This window comes from Panthera leo, chromosome A1 (genome assembly GCF_018350215.1).
Source record: "Panthera leo isolate Ple1 chromosome A1, P.leo_Ple1_pat1.1, whole genome shotgun sequence".
In the NCBI taxonomy this organism is placed as follows: domain Eukaryota; kingdom Metazoa; phylum Chordata; class Mammalia; order Carnivora; family Felidae; genus Panthera; species Panthera leo.
Window position 1 is genome coordinate 135561052 of NC_056679.1, and position 24621 is coordinate 135585672.

Sequence of the window (24621 nt, forward strand, 5' to 3'; positions counted from 1 at the left end):
ATGAGTGAAGACTGGGGAACCCAGCCTGATAACAACAAGGACCCAGAGAGTTACAGGAAAGTTGCTGGATGGGCCTTAGCCAAGGTGACTTGAATCTCCAAGAGGTGGGAGGTAGAGGAACAGAAATGGGGGTCCCAGGTGATACCACTGGGGATTTCCAATATCAAATCAACTCTTCAAAAAAAAAAAAAATAATAATAATAATAATAATAATAAAATAAAATAAAATAAAATAAAATAAAATAAACTCTTCAAAGGCCCCATTTCCTCAACTGAAAATTTCCTGGACTTCTTTCCATTTGGGTTTTCCCGAGAACCTCAGGCCACCAATTCAACACACTATTCTTCAAGTTCCACTTAAATTCGTTCTACTACCTTTTTAAATCCGATTTTTATTATCCCACATCTTCCTTTAAGGTTGTTTGAAATTTTAGAACAGTGTGATATCAAGACTTTTTTTTAATCAAAGCCCTAGGTCAGAACACCTCTTGTATGTGCTGCAGAAAAAAATTACATAAGCCACCCATACCTTGTCCACAATGATGACAACGGTAACAGTTATTGTTTGTTTATGGAACACTCACCATAAACCAGGTATCACACTAATTATGCTTTACTGGCATTAATGTATTTAACCTTTACAACTGCCCAATGAAATAGGTTCAGTTATAACAGATAAGGAAACTGAAGTCAAGAGAGGTCACTTGTCAGAGGGGAGGTGGCTGGGGGGATGAGAGAAATAGGTGAAGGCGATTAAGTGTAGACTTAACTTGGTGAGCACTGAGTAATGTACAGAATTGTTGAATCACTGTACTGTACACCTGAAACTAATGTAACCCTGTATGTTAAGTATACTGGAATTTAAAAAAAAGAGAGAGAGAGAGAGAGAGGTCCCATGTCCAAGGTCACAAACTTGGTGGTGAAACCAGGATTAGTTCATTTTTCAGCAGTTATTCATTAGGGGTAAAATATAGCAAGTAAGTCACACTTTTTCAGTCTAGGTTAGAGAAAAGAGAGGTGTATTTATTCACAATAAATAAGTGTATTTATTCACAAGAGCTATAAAAGCAAACACACATCACAAATAAATAGTTTTACTTCAAGGACCTTGTTGCAGGTCTCATTTTTCAAAACTAGCCACAACAATAACTCACATCCTACATGCCCTCAGTGTGATGTTAACTCTCCTCACATCAAGATATGGAAATCTAGGTGTGCCTGGCTGGCTCAATCGGAGGAGCATGTGACTCTTGATCTCAGGGTTGTGAGTTCCAGCCCCACGTTGGGTGGAGAGATCAGTTAAAAATAAAATCTTTTTAAAAAAGATACGGAAATCTAGGTTCCCTTCTTGAATGTGGGAGGGTTTATGACTAACGGTGGAAGTGACACTATGTACTTCCAAAACTAGTTCACAGGAAGTTCACAGCTTCTGCCTGGTTCTGTTGAAATGCTTGCTTTTGGAACCCAGCAACCACACCATGGGAAAGTCCAAGTACAAAGAAGACAGCTCTAGATGTTCCAGCCGAGTTTCCAGACAAGATCTCAGCCAACAGTGAACATCAACCTGTAGACACAAGAGTGAAAAAGCCTTTGGATGATTTCAGACCATCATCAAGTTGACCCCTATTCTCCAAATGTTTGCACCTAAAGCCCCAGACATCATGGAGCAGAATAAGCTGTGTCCATTGTGCTGATTATATTCTTTCTCAATTCTGGACCCACAATACCCATGAATGTAATAAAATGGCTTCTGTTTTATAGCAAGTTTGGGATAATAAATTAAGCAGCAATAGCCACTGGAACAGCTTTTAACAAACATCATTGGTTTTTGCAATTAATCAAGCACCAAAGCACAGAAACGTAAAATTGTAGGTAACCTGTTCAAATTGTGTGTTGACCTTTTCCTTAACTTAATCATGTTATTCTTTAGTTCTTCCAAAAAAGAAGAGCCTCTTTAGCTTAACAGGGAATTTCTGAAATATTCATTAAAATGATCACAGCAGATACATACTGCATTAAAATAGGAAAAGGCTTCCAATATGATATTAAATGGAAAGAAAGCAGAATACCAATTTTTATACATGTTATGATTACCCTATGTAAAGATTCCTTATGCAAATGGAAAAAAGTCTAGAAGGGAACTCTGGAAAAATTAAAATAATCAACCTGATATTTGGTAAAGTCTCTTTTTTTTCACAATTGATACATGATGTGGATATATGACTTGATATATGCTTGATATATGATATATAGATAAAAATATATTAAACTAAAATCATCAGAGAAAGAAATTGGGCAAATTTCCACTCCCCTCCTAGGAACTCTTTCACATGACTGGAAACATTTCCTTCATTACACAATCTCTCCGTGTCTCACTTTTCTTTCCTAAGAAATGGGAGTAATAATAACACTTATTTCATAGAGTTGTTATGAGAAGTAAATGAGTTGAGTTAATTAGGGGAAGCCTTAAATAGTGCCTGACACATAGAGAATAACAAACATTAGCTCTTTGAATTATCTCATTCACTCCTAATATTGTAGATGAAGATCATCTCCATTAATCCTGCCTTTAATTCCCAAACCCTGCCACTAACAAGCACTGGAGGACTGAACTAGGAATGAAGACATCTGTGTCCCAGTGTTAGCTAAGGAAATGAGCTGTGTGATCTTGGCCAAGCCACTCAGGCTTCATTTCCTTGTGCGTATAATGAATCGGATGCCTACCTTTTTGGATTTTCAACTGAAAATCAAATGACATAATGCTCTGAAGGGATTTGGTCAAAGTCCAAAACAAATGCCATTTGTCTATCTTCTTATTTTACCAATTCTATTCATTTGCTAGGGCTGTTATAACCGAGTACTGTATACAGAGTGACTGAAACAACAGAAGTTTATCATCAGCAGGGTTGGTTCCTTCCACCTACTGTGAAGAAGAATCTGTTCCAGTCCTCTCCGCTGGCTTCTGGTAGTCTGCAGGCAATGTTTGGTGTTCCTTAGCTTATAGGCACATCAACCTGATCTCTGCCTTAATATTCACATCTGCTCTCCCTATGTGCCTGTCTCTGTATCCAAATTCTCCCTTTTCATGAGGACGCCAGCCATATTGGATTAATACCCACCCTAAAGAACTCATTTTAACTTGATTACCTCTATGAAACCCTATCTCCAAATAAGGTCACATTCTGAGGTCCTGGAGGTCAGGACTTCAACAGGTAAATGTTGTGACACAATTCAACCCATAACATTGATGATGAAATGAAATCCCCCAATGGGTAGTCTATTTAGGAAGAGTGGGACATAAATCCAGCAGACATTGACAACTTGTTTGATGCATACTGAAAGAAATGTGCAAAACACTTCTTTTGAAATTCCAGACGAAAGAAACTCTGACTGAATCCTTTTATGAACCTCAAATTCAGCCCAGATTCATAAATCCTTGAAGAAAACCCAAGCCAATTTTGGAGTTTCCGACAAGATTCAGAGGCTGAATGGATCAGACAGAATTTCATTTGGTATTTAGGATTATTGAATCTAACCTGAAACTTAATGCAAATTCATGGAACACAAACCCCTTACAAATTGAATAGAAGCAAATACTAAGGGCTCATGAGCCATCTGGAATGCACATGCTGAATGTTGAGGTTTTCCCATTGCAATAACAAGGTAGGGAGGGGAAAGCCAGGCTGGTAAGTTCTCACCATCACCAACTCTATAATATAATGTATTTGCATCTCATGTGAATTTGAATTATTTCAAATAGTGTAATATACAAATAATAATAAGATCTCACTTTGTGAGCAAAATTTTAAACAATATGAAATCTCCTTAAATATAAACTTTGTCAAAGCTTGCAAAATTTCAAGAAGGGCAGGCTGACTGACTTGCAAACTATGTGTTGGTTAATGCCATAGGAAGGTGTCCCTTTAACTGGTTAACAGAAATACCTGCATGGCACAAAAACAGACACTCAGATCAATGGAACAGAATAGAGAACCCAGAAATGGACCCACAAACGTATGGCAAACTAATCTTTGACAAAGCAGGAAAGAATATCCAATGGAATAAAGACAGTCTCTTCAGCAAATGGTGCTGGGAAAACTGGACAGTGACAGGCAGAAAAATGAACCTGGACCACTTTCTTACACCATACACAAAAATAAACTCAAAATGGATGAAAGACCTAAACGGAAGACAGAAAGCCATCAAAATCCTCGAGGAGAAAGCAGGCAAAAACCTCTTTGAGCTTGGCCACAGCAACTTCTTACTCAATATGTCTCTGGAGGCAAAGGAAACAAAAGCAAAAATGAACTATTGGGACCTCATCAAAATAAAAAGCTTCTGCACAGTGAAGGAAACAATCTTATAGCAAAACTAAAAGGCAACCAACAGAATGGGAGAAGATATTTCCAAATGACATATCAGATAAAGGGTTAGTATCCAAAATCTATAAAGAACCTATCAAAATCCATGCCCAAAAAAACAAATAACCCAATGACGAAATGGGCAAAAAGACATGAACAGGCACTTCTTCAAAGAAGACATCCAGATGGCGAACTGACACATGAAAAGATGCTCAACATCACTCATCATCAGGGAAATACAGATCAAAACCACAATGAGACATCACCTCACACCTGTCAGAATGGCTAACATTAACAACTCAGGCAACAACAGATGTTGGAGAGTATGCAGAGAAGGACGGTCTCTTTTTGCACTGCTGGTGGGAATGCAAACTGGTGCAGCCACTCTGGAAAACAGTAGGGAGGTTCCTCAAAAAATTAAAAATAGAAATGCCCTAAAACCCAGCAAATGCACTGCTAGGTATTACCCAGGTGATACAGGTATGCTGTTTCAAAGGGGCACATGCACCCCAAAGTTTATAGCAGCACTATCAACAATAGCCAAAGTATGGAAAGAGCCCAAATGTCCATCAACAGATGAATGGATAAAAAAGATGTGGTATATATATATACAATGGAGTATTACTTGGCAATCAAAAAAGAATGAAATCTTGCCATTTGCAACTATGTGGATGGAACTAGAGGGTATTATGCTAAGCGAAATTAGAGAAAAATAAATATCACATTACTTCACTCTTATGAGGACTTTAACATACAAAACAGATTAGGGAAGGGAAGCAAAAATAACATAAAAACAGGGAGGGGGACAAAACATAAGAGACCCTTAAATATAGAGAACAAAAAGAGGGTTGCTGGAGGGGTGGTGGGGGGGGGATGGTCTAAATGGGTAAAAAGCTTTAAGGAATCTCCTCCTGAAATCATTGCTGCACTATATGCTAACTAACTTGGATGTTAAATAAATATATAAGTAAATAAATCTTCACAGAAAAAAAAATTAAAAAAGAAATACCTGTAATCGTTGATCAGCAGAAACTATTACATATGGACATCCAAACTTGACCAATGGTTTGAATAGCTAATATGCTCTCACTTTTTTTTTTTTAAGTTTATTTATTTTGAGAGAGAGCACAACCAGGAGAGAGGCAGAGAGAGAGGGAGAGAGAGAGAATCCCAAGCAGGCTCTGCAATGTCAGTGCAGAGCCCTATTCAGGGCTTGACCCCATGAACTAGGAGATCATGACCCGAGCTGAAGTCAAGAGTCAGAAGTTTAACTGATTGAGCCACCCAGGCTCCCCTGTGCTCTCATTTTAAGTTTGGCAGTTGCTAAGAATTAAAATCTTTTGGAGCACTTGGGTTGCTCAGTGAGCTAAGCATCTCATGGTTCAGTTCATGAGTTCGAGCCCCACATCAGGCTGTCAGTGCAGAGCCCACTTCAGATCCTGTGTCCCCATCTCTCTCCACTCCTCCCCCAGTCATGCATTCTCTCTCTCATTCTCTGTCTCTCTCTCTCTCTCTCTCTCAAAAATAAGCTTTTAAAAAAGAATTAAAGGGATGACTGGTGGCTCAGTCGGTTGGGCGTCCGACTTCAGCTCAGGTCATGATCTCATGGTTCGTGGGTTCGAGCCCTACATTGAGCTCTGTGCTGACATCTGATAGCCTGGAGCCTGCTTCGGATTCTGTGTCTCCCTCTCTCTCTTCTCCTCCCCCACTTGAGCTCTGTCTCTCTCTGTCTCTCAAAAATAAATAAATGTAAAAATTTAAAAATTTTTAAAAAGGGATTAAAATCTTTTGAATAGTCTTTAACAGTGTCATGCAAGTGTTTACTTAAGTGATGGCCCAATTACTGAAAAACTCACTGGAAAATCAGTCTCTTGGACTGGAAGTTATTCCAGTTCAAAAAGCTACAGAAGTCCAGATACCAACCTCAAAATACCCTATTGTTAAATTAGGAAAGTGTATTATGTGAGAGATGTAAGGCTAAGAAAATAAAAGCACTTCAAGCAAAAAGAGGCCAAAACAGGTGTAGGGTTTTACACTTTGAGAGTACATCCCCTCCGCTTTACACTTATTCCTGTGGGAAAAGTAGCCTTCACTTACAAAGATTTTAATTATGCAAAGCCCTCCAGGAACATGTCTCTTGAATTAAGGGCCATCATGCTGTATTTTCTTAACAATTTCATCGAAATATCACTTATACACCATGAGATTCACTCCTCCTGAGTGTACAAGTCAATGATTTTTAGTAAATTTACTGAATTATGTAACCATAACCATACTCTAGCTTTAGAGCATTTTGATCACCTCGGTAAGATTTCCCATGCCCATTTACAATTAATCCCCATTCCTACCTCCAGCAACCTACTAATCTACTTTTTGTTTCCTTAGAGTTGCCTTTTCTGGACATTTCATGCAAATGAAATCGTACAATACATAGTCTTTTGTGTCTCGCTTCTTTCATTTAGCATGATGTTTCTCAGTACATCCATGTTGTAGAATGGTTCTGTATTTCATACCTCTTTATTAATAAATGGTATTCCATTTCATGGATCCTGTAATTGTTTTTAGGCTTGAGTTTAGATGGCCCAAAGGCATAGCCACTTCTTACTATATGTGCCAGATGTAAGTATGGCAGAAAATACCCAAATGTGGCCACCAACAATTCCTCCCCTCTTGCTGCACACTCCTAACATTGAGAGGTGGAGTCTACTTTCCTTCCTTCACTTTAGAATCTGGACCAGCCCTGTCACTTGTCTTGTCCAATAGATGTAGCAGCAGTGATGTCCTGTCACTTCTGAGCCCAGTTGAGAGAAGTGGCAGCTTCTGCTTCCTCTTGGAAGTCAACCATCCTACTACAAAGAATTGAGGGCTGGTCTACAGGATGATGAGACATCCCAAGGAGAGAAACTTTTGACAGTAAGAGGCCTTCTCGGGTGTTCAGGCCCCAGCCAAGCTCTCAGCTGAATGTAGCTCCATGAGTGACTGCAGTTACACCCATATGTTGCTGAGAAACCAGCCAGCTTAGCCCAGACAACTCATATAATGAGAAATAATGGATTGTTGTTTTAAGCCACTCCCTTTTTGGAGCAATTCGTTATGTAGCAATAGGCTACTGAAACAGAACAAGTTAACCAAAGTCTTTCTCTTCCATTTTAATTCATGTTGATTTTGTACTTTTTGAGTTTTTATAGTTGTTATGTCTTTGCTTCCAAGAGATTTCTAATGGGCCTTGACTTCAACATCACTTCCTTGGCTGTTTGTGATACAATGAAGAGTTTTACATCGGCCAGCCTACTCTCTGATATTCATATGCTGAAATCTTAAGGGAAAGTTTTAAATTCTCGGAAGAGAATCACCCAGAAAGCTTTATAAAAATGGATGCTCCACCCTCCCCTCCCCTCTTTCACCACAATAAATAAGGAATCAGTATCCAACTGCTCCCATAACACTTTACAAGTTAATTTAATAATCTCACCAGGAAAACTCAATCACTCAATCAAGTATCTCCTGAATTTTGATCAAAGGCAAATAAGCATGCTAAACACTGTGCATAAAGACATAAAAACTATCAAAATATAACCCTTACCCTCAAAAAGTTTAGAATCCAGTTGCAAAAAAAAAAAAAGAAAATATATCATATCAGTATCAGTGGAACATTTAATCAGCCTACACTAGAGATACAAAATTAGGTCATTTTAACTTACACAATGTTAGCTATCAATTATATCTCAATAAAACTGTGGGGAATGGCTTCCTTCTGTGGAAAGCCATGCTGACCCCTTTCCATACATTTGGTCCAGGAGTTACTGTCTCTGGCCTAGCTAATCAGAGGACTGCATCCTTCTGGCCACGGTGATAAATTCAGGGATGAACATGTAACCTAATCACAGGCAATGAGACACAATCGCTAGACTTTTGTTGGGACTATGAGAAAGAGGTACTTTTTTTTTTTTTTTTTTTAGACCTGTTAACAACCATCTTGCCTCCTCAGGAGGAAAGAAGCCTGTCTTAGAAGAAAACTGAATATTAGGAAAACAGAACTGGAAGTTGTCTAGAGAAATTGGACCCTGATGGTATCAACTGAACACCTCTTTCATGGCACACTGAAAGCTAGTTCCTGCTCTGGACTTTTCAACTCTCTGAGCCAAAACACACACACACACACACACACACACACACACACACATACACACACACACACACACACAGAAAGACATACCTTTTGTTGCTTAGGTCAGTTTGAGATGGATTTTCTATCACTCATAATACATATTTCTTAGAAGCATGTTTATCATCTGTAAAATGAGGATAATACTTGCTACCAGGCTTTGGTGGGTCTGAGTATTTTGGAAAATATAAAGCATATTCAAATATAAAGTATTTTCCTACTTCCTCTTGTCCTGTTCCTCCCTGTTCCTTGCATACTAACACTTTTAAAGCATAAAACATAATGCTGGACCAAAAGAACATTTTCATTACCAGATATGCCCATTCTATGTTCAGTTCCATGGAATGTTTCATCTCGTAGAATTCTTTGAAACCAGATCAGCAAAGTTCTGTTTCAGTGAGCCATTTTTTCTTTAGGTCACAAAAATAGCTTCTGCAAATAAAATCCTATGTTAAAAATGGTGTTCACGAAAAAAAATTTACCTGTGATACATGCAAACATGCTTTGGAAATGAAATTGCCTAGGAGATTCACTGTTGATGTTTGGAACATTGTCATTACTACTAATTAAAGTCCACTTTCCTTCTGGTTTCTTGATCGTGGGACTTGCTGCTCAAAAAAAGACACAGCCAAGTGGGGAGCCAATAATGAAAGCTCTTTGGTCCTTATTCAAACGGCAGATTTTCTTTTCAATAATCAACTGCTCATTTTACTTCTAGAATTCTCTTTCCTTCATTTCTGCTCTTCCCTCCTTTTCATGATTCCTTAAACCACCTTTGAAATTTGATTCTTTGATTTGACCCATCTGCAGTATTTGTTCCTCAAAACTACTATCAGTGCCTTTGCAGAAATTTATCTGATGCCTGTGAACATCAGAGGACAGGAATATAAAAAATCAGCAAACAAAAGCAGTATTTTTGTATGTGAATTCTATCTCAATAAAGCTGTTACTTAAAAAGAAAAAAAAAAGCAATGAGTTAATACTGATCCAGCATTCAAAGAACAAATACAGAGTCACATACTGCTCCTCCCCAGAAACAAACCGTGTCCAGGGTTCATCAGCATGAACGATGGTGATATTCTTCTCTTGGCATCCAAATAAAACCCAGCAAGCCCTCCCTCAAGTGTTACCAGTGAGGCATGTGGAATCACAGTGAGTGAATTGAACTGATAAAGGCATTTTATCTGCCAGCATTTAAATGTGCCCTTTAAAGACTAAAATCAATTCCAACGTCCCTATTTATACTCTGGTGGGACCCATGTGTATATATAGCAAAACAGCCATTAGGAAAGAGGCTTTGCATCTTTCCACATAATCCAAAATGATGGCAAATTATGATGTAGTGATTAAATCAAAACCATACATAAGAAAAAATATATTGCGGACTGGATATACGCAAAGCTACCTTCTTTTTAAATTTAACTTTCCATTCCATTTTTTACGTTTAATCCCACCTTGCCGGTGCACTCTCCCTGTAATTCATTCTCTAGCTCAGCTGGACTCACTGCTACTTAGAATGGCAGATACAACAGTGAAAAGATGATGTCACCCTTTAGCCAAATTGCACTATTATTACAGAACTGCATGTACTCTCATTCATTTATCTCTGCTGACATCGCTCCACGGGAAGGTTTTCCAGGGCAGATGCGAGCTCCCTTGGCAACAAAAGTGGTAGAGAGTGCACATTCACTTTAAAATCCTGAGAGGTAGAATTTAGTAAATCTTGACTCTTTGGAAGCATATTGTGAATAAAGGAGACATCTAATGTCCTCAAATGTATTCTGATTAAAAACCTCAATCTTGAGTATGAAACAACCCCCAAAATTTATCCTCATCACAGACATATTTTCTCCATCTAAAGGCATGCTTTTGACCCATAAAAATCATGCAGACTAAAGTAGTCTATTTGGCAGGTATAGGTATATATGCTAAGAAATGACATTACACTTTAGTTATCATTTGATTAGGAGTTGAGCAAAAATTAGTAAAAGTTAATTATGCAGAGTTCTATCCAAGTGTGCAAAAACAGCTTCAAATTTGAATACAAGCATTAGAGAAACAGAAAGGAGTTTTTGAAAAGGAAAGCAAGCAATCAGAGAGGCGGTTGAGAACAGAAAAGGCAAACCAGGAAATGAGAGTGAAAAGAAAACCCAGGAAAAATCAGGTTCATTTGAGGGATTCTTTCCCCCCCCAAAACTGCTCTTCCTCTTTCTTTCCTCCCCGGCTCTTTGGAGAAGTAAATAACATTTAAAAATACAGTTTCTGGGGCGCCTGGGTGGCTCGGTCGGTTGAGCGACCGTCTTAGACTCAGGTCATGATCTCATGGTCCGTGAGTTCGAGCCCCGAGTTGGGCTCTGTGCTGACAGCTCAGAGCCTGGAGCCTGCTTCTGATTCTGTGTCTCCCTCTCTCTCTGCCCCTCCCCCACTCATGCTCTGTCTCTCTCTGTCTCAGAAAGAAATAAACATTAAAAAAAATTTTTAATACAGTTTCTTTCTTTTTTCTCTTATCTTTTTGAAATATAGTTAATGCACAGAACAGAAATTCCGATAGTACAAAAGGGTATCTGAGAAATAGGAAGTCTTGAGGCACCTGGGTGACTCAGTCTGTTGAGCGTCCGGCTTTGCCTCAGGTCATGATGTCACAGCTCATGAGTTCAAGCCCCACATGGGGCTCTGCACTGAGTCTGCTTAGGATTCTTTCTCTCTCACCTCTGTCTCAGACCCTTTCCAAATCATGCTTTCTCTCTGTCAAAATAAATAAATAAATTTTAAAAAGAAGAAGAAGAAGAAGAAGAAGAAGAAGAAGAAGAAAAAAAGGAAGGAAGGAAGGAAGGAAGGAAGGAAGGAAGGAAGGAAGGAAGGAGCACCTGGGTGGCTCAGTCAGTTAAGTATCTGACTTTGGTTCAGGTCATGATCTCGCAGTTCGTGGGTTTGAGCCCCACATCGGGCTCTGTGCTGACAACTCAGAGCCTGGATCCTGCTTCAGATTCCATGTCTCCCTTTCTCTCTGCCCCTCTCCTGCTTGTTCTCTCTCTCTCTCTCTCTCTTTCTCTCTGTATTTCTCAAAAATAAATAAACATTAGGGGTGCTTGGGTGGCTCAGTCGGTTAACCTCTGACTTTGGCCAGGTCATGATCTCATGGTTCATGGGTTCAGGCCGTGCATCAGGCTCTGTGCTGACAGCTCAGAGCCTGGAGCCTGCTTCTGATTCTGTGTCTCCCTCTCTCTCTGTCCCTCCCCCACTCACACTCTGTCTCTCTCTCCCCCACCCCCCCCCCCAAAAAAATGAATAAACATTTTTAAAAATTTTTTGTCATAAACAAACATTTAAAAAATGGGGGCGGTGGTGAGGGGCCAAGATGGCAGAACAGGATGGAAGTTTTTTTACATCTCTCATCCCTGAAATGCAGCCCAGATCAACACTAAACCATCTTGCATACCAAGAAAGCTGACTTGAGGATTAACAGAACAATTTGCACAACCTGAACCGCAGAATTTGGCAGGTATGCAATGTAGAGAGGTGAACTGGAGGAGAGAGAAGCCCTGGAGTACAGGGAGCTGTTTTCGTTTGCAGAGAGAAGACAGAGATGGGGGTGGGGGCAGAGTATGGGAAAAGCACCCCCATCAAAGCAGCTGGAGAGAAAAAGGAAGAGTGGAAACGGCCACAAGGGACTGAACAAAAAAGGGAGAAAGGGGAAAGGAGACCATTTAAATACCATTAAGACTCTATAAACGGGGGGAGCACATAATCTGAAACTCCACAGCTTGATACCTGGCGGTGCTCTGGTGGGAAGGGCATATCCCCAGGAGCAGAGAGCAAGGCCCAAGAAACCCTCGGGCCACACGGGGAGAGACAGGTCCCCTGCTGGTAGAGGTGGTGTGGCCTCCCCACAACCAAAGGTCCCAGCGGACCCCGGAGAATGGCCACATCCACTGGGATTGGAGCAAGGATGTTAATGGTAAAGCCTGGTGCCAAATGTGTGCTGTGATTTGCCACAATCCCTGAAATGCTGCTGCTACACAATTGCACAAACTTTTTCTCGGGTGGGCTGGTGCTGGCCACAGTCTCTGGGCATAGGAAGTGGCACAGTCTGGCGAACGTTCCTGGGGGTGGGCTGGCACCTGGCCATTGCTCAGTGATACCCTCCCCCAGAGAGTCAGAACGGGTCAAAGCCACAGTCCCTCAGAAGTGAGGGGTTGGGAAACACAGCCCCATTTGGGATAAAACTCAGGAGGAAGGTGGTGCCCGGCAGCCTGACAGCTTGGTCGCGAACAGTATAGAAGCAGGGAGTGGACAGAAGCCAGATACAACACAGCGGTGCTGGACTGCAAGTCATAGAGAGCACACAAGTCTGATACTAGAGACTGGGTAGGTAGGTGGTGCCATTTTCACCCCTTGCACACATGCGCATACACCGCTACATGCACCACAGCAATCCACCCCAGTAAGCTAAGTAGTGCCATCTAGTGGAGAAGGGAGCTGTTACACTAAGCCTCACCCAGCTGGGCCAACCATGTTCTTGAGGACCACCATAAGTCTCTCCTGCTTAGTTTATGGACTATAAAGTGCTTCATGGTTTGAATTCTAGGGGAAAACAATGTAATTTCAATCATATTTCATTCAGTTCACTGGTCCATCTATTCAATTTTTTCTTTTCTTTTCCTATTCTTGAATACAGAAGGAAAATTTATTTTTATTTTCCATTTTTATTAAAAAGATTTTTCTTTAGGGGGACCTGGGTGACTCAGTCAGTTAAGTATCCAACTTTGGCGCAGGTCATGATCTCACCACTCGTGAGTTTGAGCCCCGCGTCGGGCTCTGTGCTGACACTCAGAGCCTGTAGCCTGTTTCAAATTCTGTGCCTCCCTCTCTCTCTGACCCTCCCCTGTTCATGCTCTGTCTCTGTCTCAAAAATAAATAAACGTTTAAAAAAAATTTTTAAGATTTTTCTTTAATTTTTTTACTATGTTTTTTACTTTTTTGTAAATTTTTTAATTCTATTTTACTTCCATCATTTCATTTTATTCTGTTTTATTGTATCTATTTTTTCAAATTTTTGAACATTTCCCTTTTCTTTTTTCCTTTTTTTTATTTTCTTATCTTTCCCTTTTTTCTCTAACTAATCAAGGTTTTTTTCAATAACCAAACCAAAACACACCTAGGATCTAGCGTCCTTTATTTGATTTTTTATGCTGTTTTTAATTTTTTTACATTATTAATTCCTTTCTTCCTTCAAAATGACTAAACAAAGGAATTTGCCCCAAAAGAAAGAACAGGAAGAAATAACAGCCAAGGACTTAATCAACACAGATACAAGGAAGATGTCTGAACCAGAATTTTGAATCACAATAATGAGAATACTAGCTGGAGTCGAAAATAGATTTGAATCCCTTTCTGTGGAAATAAAAGCTAGTCAGGATGAAATCAAAAATGCCAAAATTGAGCTGCAACTTCTAATGGATGCCACGGTGGCAAGGATGAATGAAGCAGAGCAGCAAATCAGCGATATAGAGGACAAATTTATGGAGAATAACGAAGCTGAAAAAGAGCGAGACTAAAGCAAAAGAGCACAAAATAAGAATTAGAGAACTCAGAACTCTTCGGGGGCCCCAGAAGATGAAGAGAAAGAAAAAGAGTGAGGAGGTTTATGTGAGCAAATCATAGCAGAAAACTTTCGTAACCTGAGGAAAGACACAGACATCAAAATCCAGAAAGCACAAAGCACTGCCATTAGATTCAACAAAAACTGACCATCAACCAGGCATATCATAGTCAAATTCACAAAATACTCATGCAAGGAAAGAATCATGAAAGCCGCAAGGTAAAAAAAAAAAAAAAAGTCCTTAGCCTACAAGGGAAGACAGATCAGGTTCACAGCAGACCTATCCACAGAAATTTGGCCAGCCAGAAAGGAATGGCAGGATATATTCAATGTGCTGAATCAGAAAAATATGCAGTAAAGAATTCTTTATTCATCAAGGCTGTCATTCAAAATAGAAGGAGAAATAAAAAGTTTCCCAGACAATCCAAAAATTAGAGTTCATGACCACTAAACCAGCCCTGCAAGAAATTTTAAGGGGGGCTCTCTGAGGGGAGAAAAGATGGAAAAAAAAAAAGACCAAAAGCAACAAAGACTAGAAAGGACCAGAGAATACCACCAAAAACTCCAACTCTACAGACAACATAATGGCAATAAATTCATATCTTTCAGTAGTCACTCTAAATGTCAATGAACTAAACACTCCAATCAAAAAGACATAGGGTAAGAGAATGGACAAGAAAACAAGGTCCATCTATAAGCTGTTTACAAGAGACACATCTTAGACGTAAAGACACCTTCAGATTAAAAATAAGAGGATGGAGAACCATCTACCATGCTAATGGTCTCCAAAAGAAAGCTGGAGTAGCCATACTTACATCAGACAACCTAAATTTTAAAATAAAGACTGTAACAAGAGATGAAGAAGGGTATTATATCAGAATAAAGAGTCTATCTGCCAAAAAGATCTAAGAAGTGTAAACATTTATGCTCCAAACGTGGACACACCCAAATATATAAATCAATTAATCACAAACATAAAGAAACTCATTGATAAAAATACCATAATAGTAGGGGACTTCAACACCCCACTTACAACAATGGACAGATCATCTAAACAGAAAATCAACAAAGAAACAATGGCTTTGAATGACACACTGGACCGGATGGACTTAACAGACATATTCAGAACATTTCATCCTAAAGCAGCAGAATACACATTCTTCTCAAGTGTACATGGAACATTCTCCAGAAAAGATCACATACTAGAACACAAATCAGCCCTCAACAAGTACAAAAAAATTGCAATGCATGCATATTTTCAGACCCCAACAATATGAAACTCCAAATCAACCACAAGAAAAAATTTGGAAAGATAACAAATACTTGGAGACTAAAGAACATCCTGCTAAAGAATGAATGGGCTAACCAAGAAGTTAAAGAGAAAATTAAAAAGTACTTGGAAGCCAATGAAAATGATAACACCACAACCCAAAACCTCTGTGATGCAGCAAAGGCAGTCATAAGAGGGAAGTATACAGCAATCCAGGCCTTCCTAAAGGAGGAATAAAGGTCTCAGATACACAACCTAACCTTATACCTTAAAGAGTTGTAAAAAGAACAGCAAATAAAACCCAAACGGTAGAACAGATCATTGAAACAAGGCACTGGTTCTTTGAAAGATTTAACAAAATTGATAAACCCTTAGCCAATTTGATCAGAGAGAAAAAGGAAAGGACTCAAATAAAATCAAGAATGAAAGAGGAGAGATCACAATCAACACAGCAGAAATACAAACAATAAGAGAATATTATAAGCAATTATACGCCAACAAAATGGGCGATATGGAAGAAATGGGCAAATTCCTAGAAACATGTAAACTACCAAAAGTGAAACAGGAAGAAATAGAAAATTTGAACAGACCCATAACCACTAAAGAAATTGATTTAGTAATCAAAAATTTCCCACAAAACAAGACTCCAGGGCCAGGCGGTTTTCCAGGGGAATTCTACCAAACATTTAAAGAGTTAACACCTATTCTTTTGAAGCTGTTCCAAAAAAATAGAAATGGAAGGAAAACTTCCAAACTCATCCTATGAAGCCAACATTACCTGGATTCCAAAACCAGACAAAGACCCCACTAAAAAGGAGAACTACAAACCAATTTCCCTGATGAACATGCATGTAAACATCCTCAACAAGATACTAACCAACCAGATCCAGCAATACATTAAAAGAATTATTCACCACAACCAAGTGCGATCTATACCTGGGATGCAGGGCTGGTTCAATATCTGCAAAACAATCAATGTGATACATCACATCAATAAAAGAAAGGACAAGAACCACACGATCCTCTCATTAGATGCAGAGAAAGCATTTGACAAAATACAGCATCCTTTCTTAATAAAAACCCTCAAGAAAGTAGGAGTATAAGGATCATACCTCAAGATCATAAAAGCCATATATGAAAGGCTCACTGCTAATATCATAGTTGATGGGGAAAAACTGAGAGCTTTCCGCCTAAGGTCAGGAACATGACAGGGACGTCCACTCTCACCGCTGTTTTCAACATAGATTGAAAGTCTTAGCCTCAGCAATCAGACAACACAAAGGAATAAAAGGCATCCATATCAGCCAGGAGGAAGTCAAACTTTCACTCTTCACAGATGACATAATACTCTATATAGAAAACCCAAAAGATTCCACCAAAAAACTGCTAGAACTGATCCATGATTTAGCAAAGTCACAGGATATAAAATCAATGCACAGAAATCAGTTGCATTCCTATACACCAAAAATTTAGCAACAGAAGGAGAAATCAAGGAATCGATCCCATTTATAATTGCACTAAAAACCATAAAATACCTAGGAATAATCCCAACCAAAGAGGTAAAAAAATCTATACACTGAAAACTATAGAAAGCTTATTAAAGAAATTGAAGAAAACACACAAAAAAAGGAAAAATATTTCATGCTCCTGTACTGAAAGAACAAATATTGTTAAAATGTCGATACTACCTAAAGCGATCTACATATTCAATGCAATCCTGGTCAAAATAACACCTGCATTCTTCACAGAGCTAGAACAAACAATCCTAAAATTTGTATGGAACCAGAAAAGACCCCGAATAGCCAAAGCAATCTTGAAAAAGAAAACCAAAGCTGGAGGCATCACAATCCCAGACTCCAAGCTGTATTACAAAGCTGTAATCATCAAGACAGTATGGTATTGGCACAAAAACAGACACTCAGAAAAATGGAACAGAATAGAGAACCCAGAAATGGGCTCACAAACATATGGCCAACTAATGTTTGACAAAGCAGGAAAGAATACCCAATGGAATAAAGACAATCTCTTCAGCAAGTGGTGCTGGGAAAACTGGACAGCGACTTTCAGAAGAATGAACCTGGATCACTTTCTTACACCATTCACAAAAATAAACTCAAAGTGAATGAAAGACCTAAATGCAAGACAGGAAGCCATCAAAATCCTCGAGGAGAAGACAGGCAACAACATCTTTGACCTTGGCCACAGCAACTTCTTACTCAACATGTCTCCAGAGGCAAGGGAAACAAAAGCAAAAATGAACTACTGGGACCTCATCAAAATAAAAAGCTTCTGCACAGCAAAGGAAACAATCTTATAGCAAAACTCAAGGCAACCGACAGAATGGGAGAAGATATTTGCAAATGATATATCAGATAAAGGGTTAGTATCGAAAATCTATAAAGAACTTACCAAACTCAACACCTAAAAACAAATCATGTAGTGAAGAAATGGACAAAAGACATGAATAGACACTTCTCCAAAGAAGACATCCAGATGGCCGACTGACACATGAAAAAATGCTCAATATCACTCATCATCAGGGAAATACAAATCAAAACCACAATGAGATACCACCTCACACCTGTCAGAATGGCTAACATTAACAACTCAGGAAACAACAGATGTTGGTGAGAATGTGGAGAAAGAGGATCTCTTTTGCACTGCTGGTGGGAATGCAAACTGGTGCAGCCACTCTGGAAAACAGTAGGGAGGTTCCTCAAAAAATTAAAAACAGAACTACCCTACGACCCAGCAATTGCACTACTAGGCATTTATCCAAGGGATACATGTGTGCTGTTTCGAAGGGGCACATGCACCCCAATGTATATAGCAGCACTATCGACAATACCCAAGGTATGTAAAGAGCCCAAATGTCCATCAACGGATGAATGGATAAGGAAGATGTGATATATATATATCTATATATAGATATAGATATAGATATAGATATAGATATAGATATAGATATAGATATAGATATAGATATAGATATATAGATATAGATATAGACATAGACATAGACATAGACATAGATAGATATAGATATAGATATAGATATAGATATAGATATAGATATAGATATAGATAATGGAGTATTACTGAGCAATCGAAAAGAATGAAATCTTACCATTTGCAACTACGTGAATGGAACTAGAGTGTATTATGCTAAGTGAAATTAGTCAGAGAAAGACAAATATCATATAAGTTCACTCAAATGAGGACTTGAAGATACAAAACAGATGAACCTAAGGGAAGGGAAGCAAAAATAACATAAAAACAGGGAGGGGGGCAAAACATAAGAGACTCTTAAATATGGAGAAAACAGAGGGCTGCTGGAGGGGTTGTGGGAGGGGGGATGGTCTAAATGGGTAAGGGGCAGTAAGGAATCTACTCCTGAAATCATTGTTGCACTATATGCTAACTAATTTGAATGTAAATTTAAAAATTAATTAATTACTTAATTTTTTTAAAACAAGAATAGAAAGTCTCTCTCCCAATCCTGACCCCAGGCCCCTAAGTATCCACCTGCACCTCACCCACCAAAGCGAGCACTGTACTACCTTCTTGTATGTCTTGATTTTTGTGCATGCACCATGCACTCATTAGCTGTCTGATAAAGCCTACGGATGCCCTTGAGAATAATGTTTGAAAATATGCAAAATAAAATACAGAGAATTAAAAAGAAACCAATTATATTGAAATATGGTTCTATCTCCAAAGCACTTAGGGTTCCATGGACTCCAGAATAAGAGCCTCTGCTCTTAGTTCCCATGCGTACAAACATATTTATAGGCATTGCTCCTCCCACAAATGGTAGCACGTCGTCTGCAGTGGGTACTGCTGGAGCTCTGCCCAGACCTCCTGTACAGCCAGCTCACCCATTGCCTGGCTGCTGTGAGTGATGGCTTCTAGTGGCTCACAGCTGCCCTCTCCTGAAGGGAATCCTCTCCCCACCCTCCAGCCTGTGACATACCACAGCCAACACAGGGGTAAAAGGTTGGACGACTCTGTGGTGCAATTCACTCTTCTGTGCTTCCCGTGGGATCCAGCTAAAGCTGATGTCCATTCAGACCATCTCCTTGCTTAGCTTTCTCCCCTCCCCTTGCCCCATTCTCCCACTCCCACAGGCCCTCCTAAAAGCACAAGCATCCCTGTCTAACTCTTTGATTCTAGAAATCCTGATGCCAGACCCATATTTACCTTCCCTTACCTTGACATTTCCAGTTATTGATTCCTTGGAAAGGATTCCATATCTGTACATATGGATCTGCCACATTCTTTTAACAGCCACATACTATTCCATTAAATGGATTTACCATAATTAATTTAGCACATTTCCAGCACAATCATTTCCAAAATTTCTCTCTGGGAACTTAAAAAATTCAATTTTTACACATTTAAATGTGATTACTGCCTTGCCATATTTTAAGTATCTAGTTAGTTGCTGAGAAGCCTTTCTTCAACTTCATTAGCTATAAAACTTTAGTCCTTTGCTATTTTTTGGAATAAAGCTTTATTCTCAGGGCAATTTATCTTTAAATTTGACAAGCTATAAAGATTCAGCTGGCCCTTCCATCTCCCAGTCCCCACAGCCAAAGCATGTTCGCACCCAATCAAGGACCCTTCTCCATTCTAAACAGCGAAAAAGTAGGAGCTGCAAACACGGACCCTCAAATCACTGGGCATCGATGCCTTCCTCCCCACCAGTGAGAGAAGCAGACACCTCTTGAGTCTGGTAGGAACCCCCAGGCCCCTTGCCGTCTCACACATGACTCCCCACAGCAAACACCCATTCCCAAGGACAGCACAGTCTAAACCCACAAGGGGACAAGAAGCAGTTCCTCTCTGCATCCCCAAGAAAGGTGGATTTGTCCCCCCCAGCTCCCACCTCCCCATTCCCCTCCTCCCTCACCACCCCACACCATCCCTACAACCGCCCCCATCCCACCCCACCCCAGTGACCCTTGTTTCTGCTTTTATATGAGGTCGAACTGTGCCTTCTGAAGAGACTTCCTCTATGCAGGAATTTCCCCTAATCTCTGTTCCACTTCCCCAAGATTGAAACCAGAACTCTTCCCACCTAGCAACTGCTCACAGTGTGCACGGTGATTAAACCAAGAGCAGAGCAACACGAGGAAGCAGGTGCCGCTAGGAAGCCATTTTCTAGCCAGGAAGGAAGAGAGGGACTGGGAGGGGGATCTGGAGACCCCCATGCTCGATTTCACTCAAAATCAGGGAAATGCAAAACAAATCAAGAGAAATATTTTTTTCTACCTATCAGACTGGCAAAGGTGGAAATGTCCAATGAACTACATTAGTGTGAACATGGGAAAACACGCTGCCAGTGGGAGAATAAACAGGTACAACCTCCATGGAGAGAACCGGGCCATAAACTATCCAGTGTGAAATGCAAAACCCCTGACCCAGCAATTTCACTAATTGGAACTTATCCTATAGATCAGAGTCCAGCACACCTTTTCTTTAAAAAGCCAGGTAGTAAGTATTTTGGGCTTCCACGCCATGTATTTCTGTTGCAATTACTCACCCCTGCTGTTGTAGCATGAAAGCAGCCACAGGCAATATGTAAACAAACAGGCATGGCTGTGTGCCAATAAAACTTTATTTACAAAAACAAATGGCAGTTTGAAATTGTCCCACAGGCTACAAATTGCCAACCTCTGCCAGGTTTTCTAGCATGTATATACAAAAACATGTATATTATATTCTTCATAGCAACAACCTAAGAATGGAAGCCACCTTGATGTCCACCAAGAGAGGCCTGGATAAGTAAATTTGACTACATCCTTTCAGTGGAATACTTGTAGCCAGTAAGAAGGAGGCAGCTCTATGTGTACTGATAAGGGTGATACCCAAAATATATCAATTTTTTTAATGCAAGGTGGAGAACAGGGTATGCTTCCATTTTTTATTAAAAATGTTTGGGGTGCCTGGGTGGCTCAGTCAATTGACCATCCAACTTCAGCTCAGGTCATGATCTCACAGGTTGTGAGTTCGAGCCCCATGTCAGCACAGAGCCTGCTTCAGATTCTCTCTCTCTCTCTCTCTCTCTCTCTCTCTAATAAACATTTTTTAAAAATCTTTAAAAATATTTATACATGTGGGGGTGCCTGGATGCCTCAGTCGGTTAAGCATCTGACTTCAACTCAGGTAGTAATCTCATGGTTGGTGAGTTCGAGTACCGAATCAGGTGAGCTTGAGCCCTGCCTGGGGTAAAACATGAGCTCTGTCTCTCTCTCTCTCTCTCTCTCTCTCTCTCTCTCTCTCTCTCTCTCTCTCTCCTCCTCCTCCTCCTCCTCCTCTCTCCCCCCCCCTTTCTCTCTCTCTCTCCCTCTCTGCCCCTTGTGGGATTCTCTCTCTCCCTCTCTCTCTCTGCCCCTCACTCGTGCCCTGTCTCTCTCTTTCTCTCTCTCTGTCTCTCAAAAAAAGGGATATAGATATACATAGATAGATAGATAGATAGATAGATAAATACACACATACTTGTATATGTATGTTTGCTTATCTAAGCATAACACATATCTGAAAGGACACACAAGAGGGTTGGGGAAGGAAACCAGGTGATGAACAGGAGTATGAAGGAGGCTTTTATTCACTGTCTGCCCTTCTGTGCCCTTTGAATCACATACCATGTGCTTCACCAATGAAGGGCAAATAAACACAATTTAATTTTTTAATTGCATGTGCACTTATAGTACTGTTCTGGATCACCAAGTATAGACCGAAAAAATAAAGTAGGGCCTCTGGGTAGCAGACCTAGCTATTTCCAAAGTCCCCTCTCATGGCCAGAGGCTATGGTGTCTGTCAAAGAGCACTGTGGTGGGAATCCAGAGACCTGGCTCCAAGTCCAGCCTCTGTTACCGACTCAGTACTGCCCTGGGCCAGTCAAACTCATTGTCCTGCCCACCCCTTTCCTCTTCTGTAAAATGCTGGCAATAGTGCTTTTGAGCTATGTAATATAAAATAATATTACTGTTACTGGGGAAATCTCTTAATGCCTCTGGGCCACTTTCCTCATCTGCAAAATCAGAAAGTTGGACAAAATGAGGATTTTCACTGTCAAATGCATGATCCCATTAATACACAAAGTGGTCATTTACAAAAATTCAGGCAGAATCATGAAGTTGGCAACCTAGTAGGGATCGCTTCTTGCTTATCTCAATGGAATGACTTCCAAATCCAAAAAAGAAAATAAGATATCTGTTTGCACATAGAGATCCAGTCCAACCTGGAGGCGGGAAATGTCCAAGGACACCACCTCTCTTTCCTTGGCCAGCAGACCCAGCAGTTGTCACATTCAGGAAACTTTTTTTTTTTTTTAGCTGCCACTGCATATAGAACATAGCCCATCAGAAAAAAAAATGTAGGAAATGTCACTTATAAAGAGAGATACACTATTGGTGTCAAACAATAGATTCATGAGAGCTGGCAGGAGAAAGAAATGGAAGGGTCCTGCTCAGGGGAGCCATACAGGGAGGGCCCTGCCCTGTCCTGACTTCTGGCCTCTGCTAAGAGCTACCATTTGTATTGTTTCAGGAACTCCAGGGAGATGACAGGACAGTGATGAGGAAGATCAGGGCTGCACTATCCTCCCATTTCTGAGAATTTCTGGTTATTGTTAAACAAAAGTTTGGAGAAGTTAAACTGACAGGAAATAACACGTGTGTTGACTTATAAGGTGGCAAATGTTGTGAAATCCTTTTTCAGAAAAGGCCAACCAGAGGAGAATGTGCCGATGTGATAAGGAGCACAGCTCTTAAGACCATCTCGGTGGGTGAGAAGTCTCTGTTTTCCTTCCTCATTTCCATGAGCTCGGGAGTATACACTCAGATGCTTTGAAAAGCATCTTGCAGAGATTCTTCATGTCCCTGACTTCCAAGAACCTTTTGTTCATGAATAAACCATTTTTGGCCCCTCAATCTTAGAACCAAAGCATCCAGTCAAATCTAAGAGATTTTAACAAATTGCAGACTCTACCTGAAAATGCAGAGAGCACAGTGGGGATATATCCCCAGAAATGATAGGCCGGGACAGGCAGGAAGGGAATGGGAGGCCATAAGGCAGCAGAAGAAAAGGAAGGTGAGATTTCAAATGTGAATTAGAGAATTGCACTTTCTCTTTGAGTGGTGGACGAAATATTCATTGAATCTGGACATCAGGGTTTGGTGAAAAAATGGGTAGATTATGGGGCAACTAGAAAGAGGATGACAAAGAGAAAAGAAAAGAAGAAAAAAGAGAAAGTGAATTCAGTATAAGAATTTGCTATGAGAGGGGCGCCTGGGTGGCTCAGTCAGTTGAGAGTCTGACTCTTGATTTTGGCTCATGTCATGTCATGGAATCGAGCTTCAAGTTGGGCTCTGCACTGACAGCATGGAGCCACCTTGGGATTCTCTCTCTCCTTCTCTCTTTGTCCCTCCCCTGCATTCTCTCTCTCCCTCCGCCCCCCCTTTCTCTCTCAAAATAATAAATAAACATTAAAAAAAGAATTTGCTATGAGAAAGACAAATACCATATGATTTCACTTGTATGTGGAATCTAAAAAACAAAACAAACTAGAAAGACTCACAAATACAGGGAACAAGCTGGTTCTGGTATGGGCAAAATAGGTGAAGGGGATTAAGAGGTACAAACTTCCAGATATGAATAAGTCACCTGGATGAAAATAACGTTGTGTGGTGACAGATGGTGACCACACTTACTGTGGTGAGCATTATGTAACATATAGAATTGTTGAATCACTATGTTGTACACCTGAAACTAATATAGCATTGTATAGCAACTATATTTCAAAAATGAAAATTTTTTAAAAAGAATTTGCTGTTTACTCACTTTGGGGGCTGCCTAATACAGAGAAAGTTCCTGATGGGGGACTCTGGGCTAGAACAGGCAAACCCTGATGAGGTAGGGGGCTGAGAGAGAACATTCCAAAGAACCAGAACCCAAGGGTGTCCTACAATTTAACTCAATTATGACACTACCCTACTGAAGATTGCATCAGATCCCACAGGTGAGGGGCTCAGTACGATAAGACTGCTCCCCATTTCAGATGCCAATTGCAGATAGATGGTTCCCACATTACCCAAACCTCTGTCTCACTTGGATTACAAGCTGGAGGGTCCCATGACCTTCTCCCCCTTGGATTTGATTCTTTGCTAGAATGGCTCACAGAACGCAGAGAAACACTTATATTTACCAGTTTGTTAAA

At 40.1% G+C, this 24621-nt stretch overlaps 1 long non-coding RNA gene across 2 annotated transcripts in view; it reads right to left on the bottom strand.

The window, feature by feature from the left end:
* Positions 1-1025: 1025 nt before the first annotated feature.
* The window catches only part of LOC122220979, a 43983-nt gene continuing 20387 nt past the window's right edge, over positions 1026-24621 (bottom strand). For both annotated transcript variants that reach the window (XR_006203063.1, XR_006203062.1), the window contains one exon: positions 1026-1564. This is a non-coding gene — a long non-coding RNA (uncharacterized LOC122220979). The remainder of the gene's footprint in view (positions 1565-24621) is intronic.